The sequence below is a fragment of the Pinus tabuliformis genome, chromosome 5_1 (genome assembly GCF_031772625.1).
Source record: "Pinus tabuliformis cultivar Carrire ecotype Pingquan chromosome 5_1, CPIR1, whole genome shotgun sequence".
Taxonomy (NCBI): Eukaryota; Viridiplantae; Streptophyta; class Pinopsida; order Pinales; family Pinaceae; genus Pinus; species Pinus tabuliformis.
Genome location: NC_142305.1, coordinates 351,721,303 through 351,736,749, shown reverse-complemented (window position 1 = coordinate 351,736,749; position 15,447 = coordinate 351,721,303).

The following is a 15,447-nucleotide window of genomic DNA, read 5'->3' as shown; positions in this document are numbered from 1 at the left end:
TGAGTGCTAAGTGAACTATTCAAAAATCATGAGAAATTAGTCAGTTACGACTACCAATCCCAAAAATGATATCTAATATAATGCACTGCGTAATCCCCCATACTTAAATTCAAAAAGAGTCAAGGGATCTCTACTTGAATGGTTCATGAGGCACAATACTTGCTAAGGTTTTGCAAATGGGGTAGCAAGCTAAGTGGGCTTGATTGTGGGAAAACCTCCACAGTTAAGCGCGCTTGAGCCAGAGGAGTTCTGGGATGGGTGACCTCCTGGGAAGTCCTGGTTACCGGGTGCAAGCCCCGGCTCACATTACAAATTACTTTCCAGAAATTGAGAAAAATACAATTTAAACAACTAAGTATGTAATAACCTGGTCTATATTCATAATCTATATTTGTATTCCCCACTGTTCCCATTCTACGAGGTTATATTACTTTCCAGAAATTGAGAAAAATACAATTTAAACAACTAAGTATGTAATAACCTGGTCTATATTCATAATCTATATTTGTATTCCCCACTGTTCCCATTCTACGAGGTTATTACTTCGGCACCAAAGGTGTTTTCTCTATTGATTTTCCATTTAAACTGCTCATTCAATCCGACTATTTTAGATATATTGTTCATTCAATTTGAATATTCATTGAATATATACCGATTGTAGATTTTTCCATTTAAATTGCTCATTTAATCCGACTATTTTGGATATATTGTTCATTCAATTTGAATATTCATTGAATATACCCAAAACCTAAGGTACTGTCTTACAACGCTACGGTGCAGTTGGTGTTTCAGGATACAAATATCGTAAATGGCGAGAACCACCCGATGCATCTTCATGGTTATAACTTCTACGTACTGGGGACAGACTTTGGTAACTACCTTCAACGAGATACACGCAGCTTCAATCTCGTTGACGCTCCTTAGAGGAATACCGTAGCTGTTCCAGTGAGCGGGTGGGCTGCCATAAGATTCAAGGCTGACAATCCAGGTAACCGAAAGTTTAACTGAAACATTCACGTTGGGGATTTCTTTGTTTGTTTGTGGTTGACCGAAACATTCATGTTCCAGATTTTTCTAGTTTATCTGTTACTAATTTGTTGTTACACACAGAGAAACTGGATAATGGAGATTTGTTATCACTGTCAAATGGCTGTGTCGGTAATGGTTAAATGTCAAATGTGTTTATAATTTTTTTTAATAAAATAAATATAAATATATTTTAATTCAAATTTATTATATATATATATATATATATATATATATATTTATTTATTTATTTATTTTGAGGATATAGTTATTTTATTTTTGGATTTATCAAATTTTTAGAGATTTAAATTATTTTTTAAATGTAAAATTTGAATTTTTTTTTTGCATTTGGATAAATTGGATTCCTCTTAATGCTTTACCTTATTTAAATGTAAGATGCTTTTTTAATTTTTTTCCCTTAATAATATTATGTATATTATATATAAATTTTACATTTCTATATCTTTTTAATTTTATTTTTATTAAAACCATGATAATGTATATTTATCATTGATATATGGTTGACACTTTTCTTTAACATAGTTTATAATTTAATTTTTTAATGTGATATCTATATATATATATATATATATATATATATATATATGCACTGATGTTAATCTCAGTGATGACAATCATAAGATGAGCTCATTGTTAATATTGGCATTGATTGAACATGTTGGCAACGGCAATTGAATGTCTTGCCTCCTCAGTTGGAGTTGGGGCTTGGTTGAGCCATGGTAAGAATACTGATGGGTGTCGCTACCTAGCTAAGGCCAAGAATGCACCCGGTTTTTGGAGGCATTTTAGTTACAAAGGATCAGCTTAGGAGCTTTTGCATAGTGCATGGTTGGATAATCATCTGAAAGACCTTTCCAAAAATATAAGGAACTTCCATAAAAAGATAAGGAACTATGACATTTTGAAGGTTGGCAAGGTTCCATAGATTGACAAAAGGTACAAGATGGGCTTTTTCCTGTTATTTGATTGATAATCTGGCAACCCACTGCAAAAATCTCCATTAGAGATCTTTTATGAGCCATGGGCCTGCGGTCGATAGAACTTACAGAACGAGAATTTTCCTGAGAAGCGACAAACATTGCGCACCGTTAAGGTTGAGGCAAACTCTGGTAAATTTTTGTGCGTGAGATACAAGGCACGATGACAGAATCCATGGGTGTAACACCCTCCTCCCACATTTACCCAAGCTAACCAGCCCACTGGGGTAAACATGTGACGAAGAGTTATTCCAATGTGATTCAACTCCCCATGTACAATTAAGGAAGTGGAACCAACAAAACAAAACCAATCTGACCTCTCTCAGGAGCTACAAAACCTTTAGGAGACAACCAACCCTTCCAGGTTCCCAACCCATGAGACAACTTGTCATTTTGCTTAGCTATACCCCCAATCACTCCCACAATAAGCCATGCATGTGACTGAAACCCTTCAATCGTTCACACAACAAGGCATGCATGCGATTGTGACCTTTTCCAGACACTTTTGAGCCAACGACCCTAGATTATGCGCCACTTTTTCAGGGCTAGGTCTCAAGCCTCTACCCAGAACTTCACAAAACTTCTAAAAATTGTAAATAAGAATGAATTAATGCTACTAATGCAAACATTGGTACAAGGACTTGACCTGACCCCTTTTAGCCATAACAGGGATTTCATCAAACATATTATAAACATGTAATCTATAGGTCATAACCACAAATCTGAGCATAGGGGTCTCATACTTATCTAAAAATTACCAAGAAGGACTAGTGCCTTCGCATAATAACTACAATAACATCTATTAAGTCATGCGTTCAATAGCCATTCATTTACCAATCAAAACACGTTAAGATCCATAACTAAAATCTGTCATGAAAACATTCTTATAACCAACATATAACCAAAATAATACCAGTGATAGAATAGCCATTAAAGAAACATAATAAAAAGTACATTTACACATAGAACACAAGAGGAAAGAAGCTCTTATTAATATATTTAAAATCCAACCAAGTTAGTGACTTCCATGTACCACCTGACCATAGATTGAGTTGAACCAAATATTTCTTACATCTAATCACCCTCGTGCCATATTTCAAACATGAATGTGGGAATCACAACAAAACCAACCAAGGCTTTCTCAAGCTTTACCGTATATCCACCAAGGGATGCCTAGGCCCGAAATCCTCATCAATACAATTGAGCTTTACCGGAATCCCACTGGATCACTAGGACCTAAACAAGCATGGATGCCTATGAATCTCTCCACCTAAACCATGAGGAATTTTTTCATCTCCACGTCTCGGCTTTATCGTGTATCCCGCCATTACCGGTCAAGGGATTCCTATGCCTAAGAGGTCTCCACACTCTAGGCTTTACCGTGTATCTTGGCATCACCGTTCAAGGGATTCCTAGGCCCAATCAAGGGTATTCCCAACCATACTTTACCATATATCCCACCAAGGGATTCCTGGGCCTTTTGATTAATCTTGAGACCACCCCACTCAGCTTCGGATCCATCCATTTATCCAGATCAACCAAAACAAGAGAACCCCATCACACCATGGCTATCTGGAAATGGAAAGGCAAGGTTGAAAACCACTGTCACACCTAGCAAGACCCATTCCAATGAAAATAAGAGAATCGACAACACACATGCATGCACCACACATGCCAAAACTAGTAAGGAATCATAAGTGAAACTCGATACTTGCAAGTAATCTCGATATATTCGCTTGAATCACGCTCTTCCTTGCTTGATCCTTACTTCCTCTTGCTTTGTTGTCCTTCCTTTGCCTTTCTTTCTCAATGCTACAATGCTCCAGGAATAATCTAAGTGTCCAAGAGTATGAGTGCGAGAGAGAATAGAGAGATAGCTCCAAAGCTGAACTGACAAAAGGCCATGAACTGATCATAAAAAGCCTTTTTCTCAATGAGGCCTCTATTTTCTTCAGTTTCCATTATTTTCATAAATACAATGCCAATTAATGCCAACTTTTTCTTTCCAAATCCTTTTCCATTTCCTTTGCCAATTTATCTAGCCATAATAAACCAAATGAACACCCACACTAGGATGTTTTTCAAACATTCAACTTGGAATACGTTTCCCATGACATTGGTCTTATTTTTTCCTTTATTAACTTTATTACATGGATTTTTTGACCAGGGCTATTACATGACCCTCCCCCTAGGGGGAACACCATCCTCAGTGTTCAATGACACCTATAACTAGCAAGACCGCTGAAAAACAAAACATATTTCCAATGGAGATTTATAACACAACTCGTGGCAGTATTTACAATGACTTTTTCTTAAGATATGACAATCATACCGTTCATTGGAGCTTTATAACACAACCCACTACGATATTTACAATAATAAACACAAATACACTTATACACATTTTCTTCATCCAAAAAATAAAAGGATATGATGCCCTTATCAACAACAAGGGAATCCAGAGGCTCACACCTCCACCCTCAAAGTAGTACCAGGATTCACCTCATTCCCAAGAAGTACAGAATCCACTGCCAAAGTCAAAGTTGCATCCAATGTCTAGTGCCACAATCCTGCACTACTTGTCCCTTAGTGAACAGTTACCAACTCATTGTTTCAGGGCACACTCCCAATGTGAATATGATTCCATCTGGAAATGCTAATGACAAAACCAAATCCACCCCCAACCTTACCTTTTCTGCTACACAGTCCCTCGTACAATCTAGTCACCCCCTTCCATGTAGTTACTCACCTTCCAAGTTCCTCAACATCCCCTATCCTGGGCGATCCGTCCCTTGGCAAGGCTTCCTCACATCGGAAGGTTCAAAAACTAAGGCATATCCCTACCTCAAAACCATCATACCGGTCATAACATGCTCATGGAAATCAATGGACACTATTGGGTACCAGTGTCCCATGATGGCCCTGCTCCTAAAGTCCTTTACCAACATACTGTTGCATGTTCCAATTCCTTTTGTTGTTGTTTCTAATGCTTGCAATCAGTTTCAACCACCCAAACTGAGAATTTTCCATGCTTTTCTGTTCCAAGCACATAATGTCCATTAGATTAAAAATGAATTGAAATAAATTCAAATCATACCTCATTGATAGCATGTCAATAAGGTACACTTGCAATTATGTTCACTTCCTCTCACAACACATCAGACTATTTGTTTGATCAAATCATCATTAATAAAGATATCACATCCAGTTAGCTCAAAACACAACCATCATAATCAAAATCATATATCACATGTAACTATCATAAACCAGAATCATAGATCACATGTAACCATCATAAACCAGAATCATAGATCACATGCATAATTAAAATTGAAATAAAATACTCGTACTTATCCTTCAATCAGTCAGTTGCTTCTACCTTTGTCCTTTTTCCTTTTCATATACACAACAGATCAGTTGCCACACCTGGAAAGAAACCAATGCCTTTGCTTCTCTTCAAACATGTACACATACACATAATGTACATTGCACTCATACACCCACACACGATGTACTACCCAACAGATACACCTACTCTTAGTGTATGCCACAACACAATACATATGCCTACACCTAGTGTATAACACAACACATACACTTGCACCTGGTGTACAACACAACACATACACTTACACCCAATGTACAACACAATACAATACATACACCTACACCTAGTGTACAACACAATACACATACATACATAGAGTACAACACAACAAATACACATGTCATGATACCACGACTACATAATGCATGTACAAAGTAACACATATACACAACACTATGTATGACATGCACAGTGTACCACAACATGTACGACATGCACATAATACCACATGTACAACATGTACACAATATTACCTGTACACAACACTACCTACATAATATGGACACAACACCACACGTACACAACACCACTTGCACAACGTGTACACAACACCACTTGCACGACATGTACATAGCACCACATGTACACAACACCATTTGTACAACATGTACACAACACCGTATGCACACAACACCACATGTATGACATGTACATAGCACCACATGCACGCAACATCACATGTACAATCATGCACGCCACACCATATGTACATAACACCGCATGTACAACCTGTAGACTGCACCATATGTACACAACACCACATATACAACATGTACACTACACCAAATGTACATATCACTGCATTTACAACATCTACATAGCACCATCTGTACATAGCACCGCATATACGACATGTACTTAACACCGTCGGTACCAAGCACTGCATATGCAACATGCACACCACACTATATATACAACATGCGCACAATAATGCGTATGCTACATGTACACAACACCAGTAATGCACATCCTAAGACCACACTATCCTTACCAAACAACCTTTCTTCTAGTGTCTTATCCATTATGACTGCTTGTCCCAACATGTCGCAGATCACACTCCTTCCATTTTGCTAATGTATCCCTCAACATTACCTGCCATAGTGTAAACATAGACATAGTATAATCACATATCATCAATTCATATCCATATGATACTGGCCTTAGAGATCTTTCAAGGCTACTCATCCCACTTGATTCCTCATAAACCACGAACCTCTTCATGCCATTCACGTCCATAAACAATCATTCCTCCATAATAATGATCCCTGACAACCCTGTTAAACAACAACATACATACATACATATATACATATAAACATTAGCATAAAAAATCACACTCCCTAAAGACCCTGTCAGACAACGAAATACATGCATATATATACATGTAAACATATATAGACACCATCATAATCATGATCACAACATAATTACCAGATATCATAAAGTATAGGTTAAGATAACTTCCTTTATCCGTGGACAACAGACAAAACGTTGAGAAAAATAGTTCTCAGCTTGGCCAAGGCATTTGATGAATCAAATCTATTTAGCTTACTTTTCCTATTACCTTTCTCATAATTGTCCTTCCACCATCCATTTACCTCCATGGACCCAACCAATCCAACTAGTTGTCATACTATTTCCTTCAACTTCCCTTATACATACTTCGGGCTTCATCCAGGCCTTACATTACTTTTTGGGCTCCACACAGTTCTCCATAAGCTCCATTAACTTTCTTATTTCACAAATTGGTTCCCAAGACCCTCAAAAAATAAAAGGCAAGAATAAAAAATAAACAATAAGAAAACCATGAAAACAAATAGCAATATGACGCCACAAACAAAGTGGCAAGGCCTTGCACTAGACATAAAAAAAACTACAGATCATATGCAAACAAATAAAAAAAGGTTGAAGCACAAAACTAGGAATAGACACAATGACTCAATCCCCATGGGTTCCCAATGAATCCAAGGGAAATCTCAACTCGAGCCTTCTTCAAGATTTCATGGGAGTCTCTTTACCACACAATCCCCTACATCATACTATCATAAACACACAAATGTTAGTGTATAAATAAACATAACAGTATACTTGTTACCTCACCTTGTTGTGCCAAGCACATTTCCTTTTAACTAAACACATCCATGTCATCTTTCAAGGGACTCCAATTCCTCGGTGGATCCAGTTATAACTTGAAACGAATTTTTATACCTAGTTCATTTCCTTTACCCCTTTCCCTTGCCATAATGACACTTATAATATACTATCACATCACCCAACTGTTAGTTATATAAAAAAATCAACCATTACCTTGTCATGATGATACCAACAAGTTTCCCTGCAACTGTTCACACATGTCAGTCACACATTCCAAATATCAAGAAATCATATCTATTGATTTGAAATCAACATTTACCAAGACTAACAACCATGTCATAATCAACTCACAATCATGAATCATAATACTACAACTAGCGCTAACTTACACTTGTGTACATATCAGCTGTCTCAACACATATTGTGTTAGTACAACCATCTTAAAACAAGATAATTCCTTCAAGCAATCTCATAGACACATACTCATATCATGCAATAAATCAAACATTCAAATGACTTGTAAACACACCATGTCAGATAAGCCAAATAGACGACATAATCAAACAAATACCTCAATGTATCTTAGGGGAGGCTAACAAATCTACACAAGTCAGTCTCGATCAATATGACACAATATCACAAATATATCGATTCGTACGTGAATACCATAACCATAACCATCTACATAGACCAATATAGATTAACACGATACATATAACATCAAGATCCTAAGTACAGTGACCATAACCATCATGCATATGACCACAATGCATATAACAACAAGTTACTATCTTTCATGACTTACTAATGCATGTACATATTATCACACCGATTAACTAACATCTCTCATACACATAACCACAACAACCATAGACTAAAAAACATGTACATAAACCTAATGCTTATAACAACCATTAACCAACATACCTGCATACCCACCATACAAACCTATATGACAATCTGCTCTTACCCCAAGATCTAGAGCTGCAACTTCACACTAATAACTTGCATTTCATGCTCTATCTTAGCCAACATATCAACAACATCATGATGACATAACTACATACAATGACCTCACGATGCATATGTAGACTGTTATGCATGCATAACCATAACCATAACAATGCATGCACACTCACCTATAAACATTGACATGCATAACAAATTCATATACAACTGACATTCATTTATGACAAGCACATCCCAGTGACAACATCTTCAACTCCTACATGGAAACACAAATGTAACAATGACTACCGCCATGCATACATAACAAGCACATATACATCATACATGCATGTATGACAACCACATTTGGTCCATACAGTCCAAGGGTTGAACCATGCTCTGATACGACTCCGTGGTATTAGATATCACCCAAAAATAACAAAAACTATACATCACCCAAAGAGAATGGAACCTACTCTGATACCACTCTGTAACACCCTCCTCCCACATTTACCCAAGATAACCGGTCCACTAGGGTAAACATGTGACGAAGAGTTACTCTGATGTGATTCAACTCCCCATGTATTGTTAAGGAAGTGAAATAGACAAAAGAAAACCAATATTACTTTTATGAGGAGTTACAAAACCTTCAAGAGACAACCAACCCTTCCAAGTGCCCCACCCTTGAGACAACTTGTCATTTTGCTGAGCTAGAGCCCCAGTCATTCCAATGACAAGCCATGCATGAGAATGAGACCCTCGAGTCACTCCCACAGGAAGGAATTCATGTGACTGTGGCCTTTTTCAGGCAATTCTAAGCTAACAACCTCAAATTCTATGCCACCTTTTAAGGGCTAGGTCTCAAGCCTCTGCCTAGAACTTCATGAAACTTCCAGAAATGATAAATAATAATAAATTAAAGCTACTAATGTAAACATTGGCATAAGGAATTGACCTGGCCCCTACTAACCATGACAAGAGTTTTGCCAAACATATCACAAACATGTAATCTATAGGTCATAACCACATATTTACACATAAGGGTATAATACCTATCTCAAAATCACTAAGAAGGACTAGTGCCTTCTCATAATAGCTACAGTAAAATCTATTAGGTCATGCATTCAATAGCCATTCATCTACCAATAAAAACATGTTAATATCCATAACTAAAATCTTTCATGAAACCATGATTATTACCCATCCATAATCAAGATAATATCAGTGATAGAATAACCATTAAAGCCACATAATAACATTTAAATTTACACATAGAACATAAGGGGAGAGGAGATCTTGTTAACATATGCAAACGCCAACCAAGTCAGGGACTTACATGTACCACCTGACCATAGATTGGGCTGAACCAAATCTTTCTTTTAGCCAATCACCCCCATGCCATATTCCAACATGAATGTGGGACTCACAATAGAACCAATAAAAGATTACTCAGGATTTTTTGTATATCCACCAACGGATTCCTAGGCCTGAAACTCTTATCAATACAACCAGGATTTACCAGAATCTCATTCAATCACTAGGCCCTAAACAAGCATGGATGCCTCTTGATCTCTCCACCTTAACCATGAGTAATTTGTCCATATCCACCTCTCAGCTTTACCATGTATCCCTCTATTACCATTCAAGGGATTCCTAGGCCTACGAGGTCTCCACCCTCTAGGATTTATAGTGTATCCTACCATTACCGAAAAATGGATTCCTAGGCCCAATCAAGGGTATTCACAACTAAGATTTACGGTATATCCCACCAAGGCATTCCTAGGCCTTGTGATTAATCTCGAGACCACCCCACTTAGCTATGAATTCATCCCGCAATTTAGCTCAACCAAAACAAGAGAACACCATCACACCATGGCTATTCAAAATTGGAAAGGCAAGGATGAAAACAATTGTCACACCTAGCAAGACCCATGCCAATGAAAACAAGAGAACCGAACAACACATGCATGTACCATGTATTCCAAAACTAGCAAGGAACCATACATGCAACTTGATACCTGCAAGTAATTCCACTATAGTCACTTGAATCCCGCTCTTCCTTGCTTGATCCTTGCTTCCTCTTGCTTTCTTGTCCTTCCTTTTCCTTTCTTTCCCCAATGCTAGAATGCTCCAAGAATAGTCTAAGTGTCCAAGAGTATGAGAGAGAGGGATAATAGAGAGAGAGTCGCAGGACTGAACACAGAAGACCATGAACTGATCTTCAGAATCGTTTTTATCAAAGAGGCCTATATTTTCTTTAATTTCCATTATTTTCATAAATAAAATGTCAATTAATGCCACTTTTCCTTTCTAAATCCCTTTCCATTGCCTTTGCTAATTTCCCTAGCCATAATAAACCAAATGAACACCCACACTAGGATGTTTTCCCAACATTCAACTTGAAATACATGTCCCATGACCTTGGTCTTATTTTTTCCTGTATTAACTTTATTACATGGATTTTTTACCAGGGTTTTTACAACGAGATCAACAAATGATGGAATCCAACACTCCAAGCCAGTTTCATTAACAAAGGATTTTGGAAAAAACACAGGACCCCAAGACATTTCTTCCATACACATGGTGATGTGGAAGTTGACAAATGGAAGAATCCTATTGTAGGATAGGGATGAGCTAGAAGATAATGTGGCAACCAATTGGAAGGACAACTCAACAAAATGATGGCATGGAAAGACTTGGAAAAAACACCTAGCATGTTGATTTGGCTCTTTCGTGTGTCAAAGTGGCCCTTTTTTGAGTAACATGTGGCACCACTCATAAGGTGAGACGTGTAAATGTGATGACATCTAGAGTAACATTTCATCACGACATGCAATAAAAAGGTTTCTGGAGGTTAATAATGGCATGAAGTTGTAGTTGATGAATCTCAAGAGATGAGAATTCATTAGACGAAAATATTGTGGACAATTAACAAACAACGTAACATGTCATGTTTAGGAAAATGAGGACATAGTAGGTAGCATGATGAGAGTGGTGCAAGCATAGAAACCGCTAGATGGAGTTTAGTTCATTAGTGTAACAAATAACTTTACATCTCGCTACAAAGGGTCGGTTCAAGGCCTTAACATAGACCTGAAAAAGGAGGTCACCTTTGACAGGAGCAATTAGATGAAGAAATCCTTTGGCACATGTGTTTAACATAAAATATTCAGCTTGAGAACTTTTTGAATAAAAAATAAAATGACTCCAAAACATGGAATTGAGGACCCCCCTCCTTGGATGTTAGCTGGCCAATGACTTAGTAAAGAGTTAATGTGGGACAAAAATAAAGTGACATGTGGCAGTTAGTGGTGTTTATGTGGCCCAATGACGAAGGGACACATGGTAGCCACATGATGATGTGGCACCTCCAGAAAATGACACATGGCAAGGGTTTTTAAACTTTTTGGCTGTCCAAGTGGGTTGAATTTGAGCGCCACATGGCACCACTCAAAAACTGCCATGTGGAAATGATGACATCAACAAAAAAATGGCAAGGTATCAAGATTCACACCAAGGGGTTATGTTTGTAATCCATTTCCCGTGTTAATGTTTTTTTGCCTTTAGGGCCAATATGACATAAGGAGAATTTAGAATGATTATCCAAGCACACTTGGCAGAAAGGTGAGGTCCTAGCTCTTAGATGTATAAAGCCCATGAACTAAGAGCTTAAGGGTGCAGAGTTTTGTATACCTTGGTGTGGCTAAGTGCTCTTCGTGCCTAAGTAGTTGACCTTTGCTCCTAATTCATATGTGCAAAGAGCTGAAATTTTAAAGGCGTGGTACAAAATGAAATTTGGCATTATGAGTGCAAAAATTAGTTATAGGACAATTAAAACAAAATGAAAAGGCATGATTGAATCATGTTTTGATACTATCAACATGGTAAGATTACTAGGAGTAAAAATGCAGTATTATAATCATGGTAATTTAGGTGCAAAGACCATAAATGGAAACATGATTTAGGGATTTGGTTGAATACTAGAGGATAAGATAGTGTGCCAAAATGAGTTCTAAGAATTAAAGACAAAACTTTAGTTGATTGCACTTCTTAAAAATTTTCTCCTCGACCCAACTAAGAATAAATTCTATTCACTCCTTCAGCTATAAAATAATTATAAGTACTTCACTGAGCTATGTATGAGTAAATGAAGTTCATCTTTGAGCCATGTGTGTGACACTAAAGTTCAACCTCGAGCCATGTGTGAATACCACAGTTGAACAAATTTATGTTGCATTAAGAGTGAGATATTGTATGTCCCATTGGTGTATTCAAACCAAGACTAATTATAATCTATTACACTATGAGTGTGTGTGCTAAATGGCTGAAGGACAATTGAAGCAGTGTGTCATTGCAGAAGTGCAAATAAAGACCGGAACTTTAAGATTCTTTGTATGGGTCATGATTGTGACATAATGGAACAAATTTAGAAAGTTCTGATAAATATGAATGTGAGGAGAACTATAGATACTTATTATGTTGTTTCAGATGAAGACCACCTTTCTAAAGAAAAGTCTCATCTCCTTAACGTCTTTGTCCAGAACGGTTATAGTAGGTAGCAAGGTGTTAAAGCTTTCCTAAAAGCTAGTAAGGGTCCTAAGGTTAAGACTGACACTATTGATCATCGTTCAGGAGTTCACCTACCCTTCATCCAAGGGACAATAGACAAGATTGTGAGAATCCTGTAGAAGCATGATGTTACCTCAACCTTTAGACCTCTCAGCACCATTAGAAGCTCCCTAAAGTTTTTTAAATACCTATTGAACCCTATGGATTTGAAAGGTGTTTATGTCATCCCATGTTCATGTGGGACCTCATACATTGGCGAAACGGGTCGGTCTATTAACCAAAGGATTAAGGAACACGCTATTGATATCAAGCATGGGAGGACCAAATCTTCTGCTTTGGCAGAGAATGCAGTGAAGACCAAGAATCATATATGCATTGAGGAGGCTAAGGTCATCACAAAGGCCTCTCATTTTCATCACCGCAAGTTTAGGGAAGTCATCAAAATTGGGAGGTCCTCGAATAATATTAATAGGGATGATTGCTGGAAAATTAGTAGCTATTGGATTCTCGCCCTCTCTTCTTAGTTTTTTCTCCTCTCCTCTTTGTCTGAGTTTTTTTTATCCCCTTTAATTCCCTCTTTTTTCTTCCTTTTATTGATTTTCATCAAAGAGAATTACCCTCTCTTTTTATTCATTTTATTATTTTTTATTAGTAATATTATTCATGTATTCATTATCAGGTTTTATCATCAATATTGTTAAATTTTATACTTTTGTTTGTTTATTTATTATTATTATTATTATTTGAAACCCCCTCTTGTTATATATTTTAGTATATTTTTTGGTACCATTATTTATTTATTCACTTTTTATATTTTTATGTTAGTTTATTTATTTTTATTTTTTATCTATTTATTTATTAATTTTTATTTTTTATTTTTTTAAATTTATTATCCTTGTTTTTTTCCTAGTCAGTTAATCAATTAAATAATTAAAAAATAATAATAATAGGTAAATAAATAATTATTAATTATTTGGACATTTTCTCCCTGCCCTAGTCAAACATAACCGTTTAGTTATATTATTATAATAATATATAAACAAATAAATTAATAAATTAATAAACAATATAATTCTCCCTCTTAGTAAAAAATAATTGTTCTCATCTGACCATTAGGTTAACCTTTCTTCTTATTTAGCTTGCTTGTGAGATTTGTCTCTTCATCTTGTCCTGAAGATGAACTACACTGGCTGGTTTGAAACACGTCGACCAAATATTTTCAATGTGATTTTTTCCAAAAATCTCTATATATTAACAAAATATTTATATATTTTTATTTTTAAATATATTTTTATTACATAAAATGAAATTCTAAATATTATGGTTCAGCCTAGGAAATTGTTTATAGTTTTGATTAATAAAAACAAATAAAATATCATAAACATATTTGATTAATAAAAATAAATAAAAATATCACAAATTAAATTAAATTGGATTAACTTATTATTTTTATTATTTTTCGTTTTTATTATATTCAGTGTATATTATTATAATAATTTCAATCAACCAATTATATATATATATATATATATATATATATATATGTATATATATATTATTTTATTCTAGCCAATATTGTTCTTTTTTTTTTCAAAGGGAAAATCAACATATGGCCGAGGCCAGAAGATTTTTACAACATATGGCCGAAGCCAGCAGATTTTTGCAGCATATGGCCGAAGCCAGTAGAATTTCAGAATATTTACGGCATAGCCGTTACAAATCGTCCATAAGGCCGAAGCCAGCAGATGACCAAAGCACGGTCCACAGATACACTGCCGCAGGAATCGATCCCAGCTGGGAGAGCAAAAGCCATCCGCCCCAGCCGTCTAATCATGCACGTTGCGTGCATCCAATATTGTTCTTATATTTAGTGATTTTCGTAATTTTATTTTAAAAGTAACATCTCGTATCTTTAAATTGAGTCTTAAAAAAAATACACATATCACTTTAAACATGGTCTAATACACCTTTAAAAGAAAAAAATAATAACAAAATTACAGAAATTAAATTTTACAATTTTAAAATTTTAATTAATATTAGTTTAAAAGAAAAAAATAATTCATTTTCATTTTAAAATATTTTTAGTGGTTGATAAATATAAAATGAAGATAGATTTAACCTTAAATAAAATTAATCTAAATAAGCATACATGAGAATCCAAACTTTTGGATCGTGAGAATGTTTGCGATTAAGATCAATCTTCATTATCTTTCGATTATAATTAAAAATAATTATTCATTTATATCTATTTTTCATTTATAAAACACATGAGAATTCAAACTTTTGGATCGTGAGAATGTTTGAGATTAAGATCAATCTTAATTACCTTTCGATTATAATTAAAATAATTATTCATTTATATCTATTTTTTATTTATAAAACATTTGAATTGATTCAGATTATTCATTTATTTCTATTTTTTAT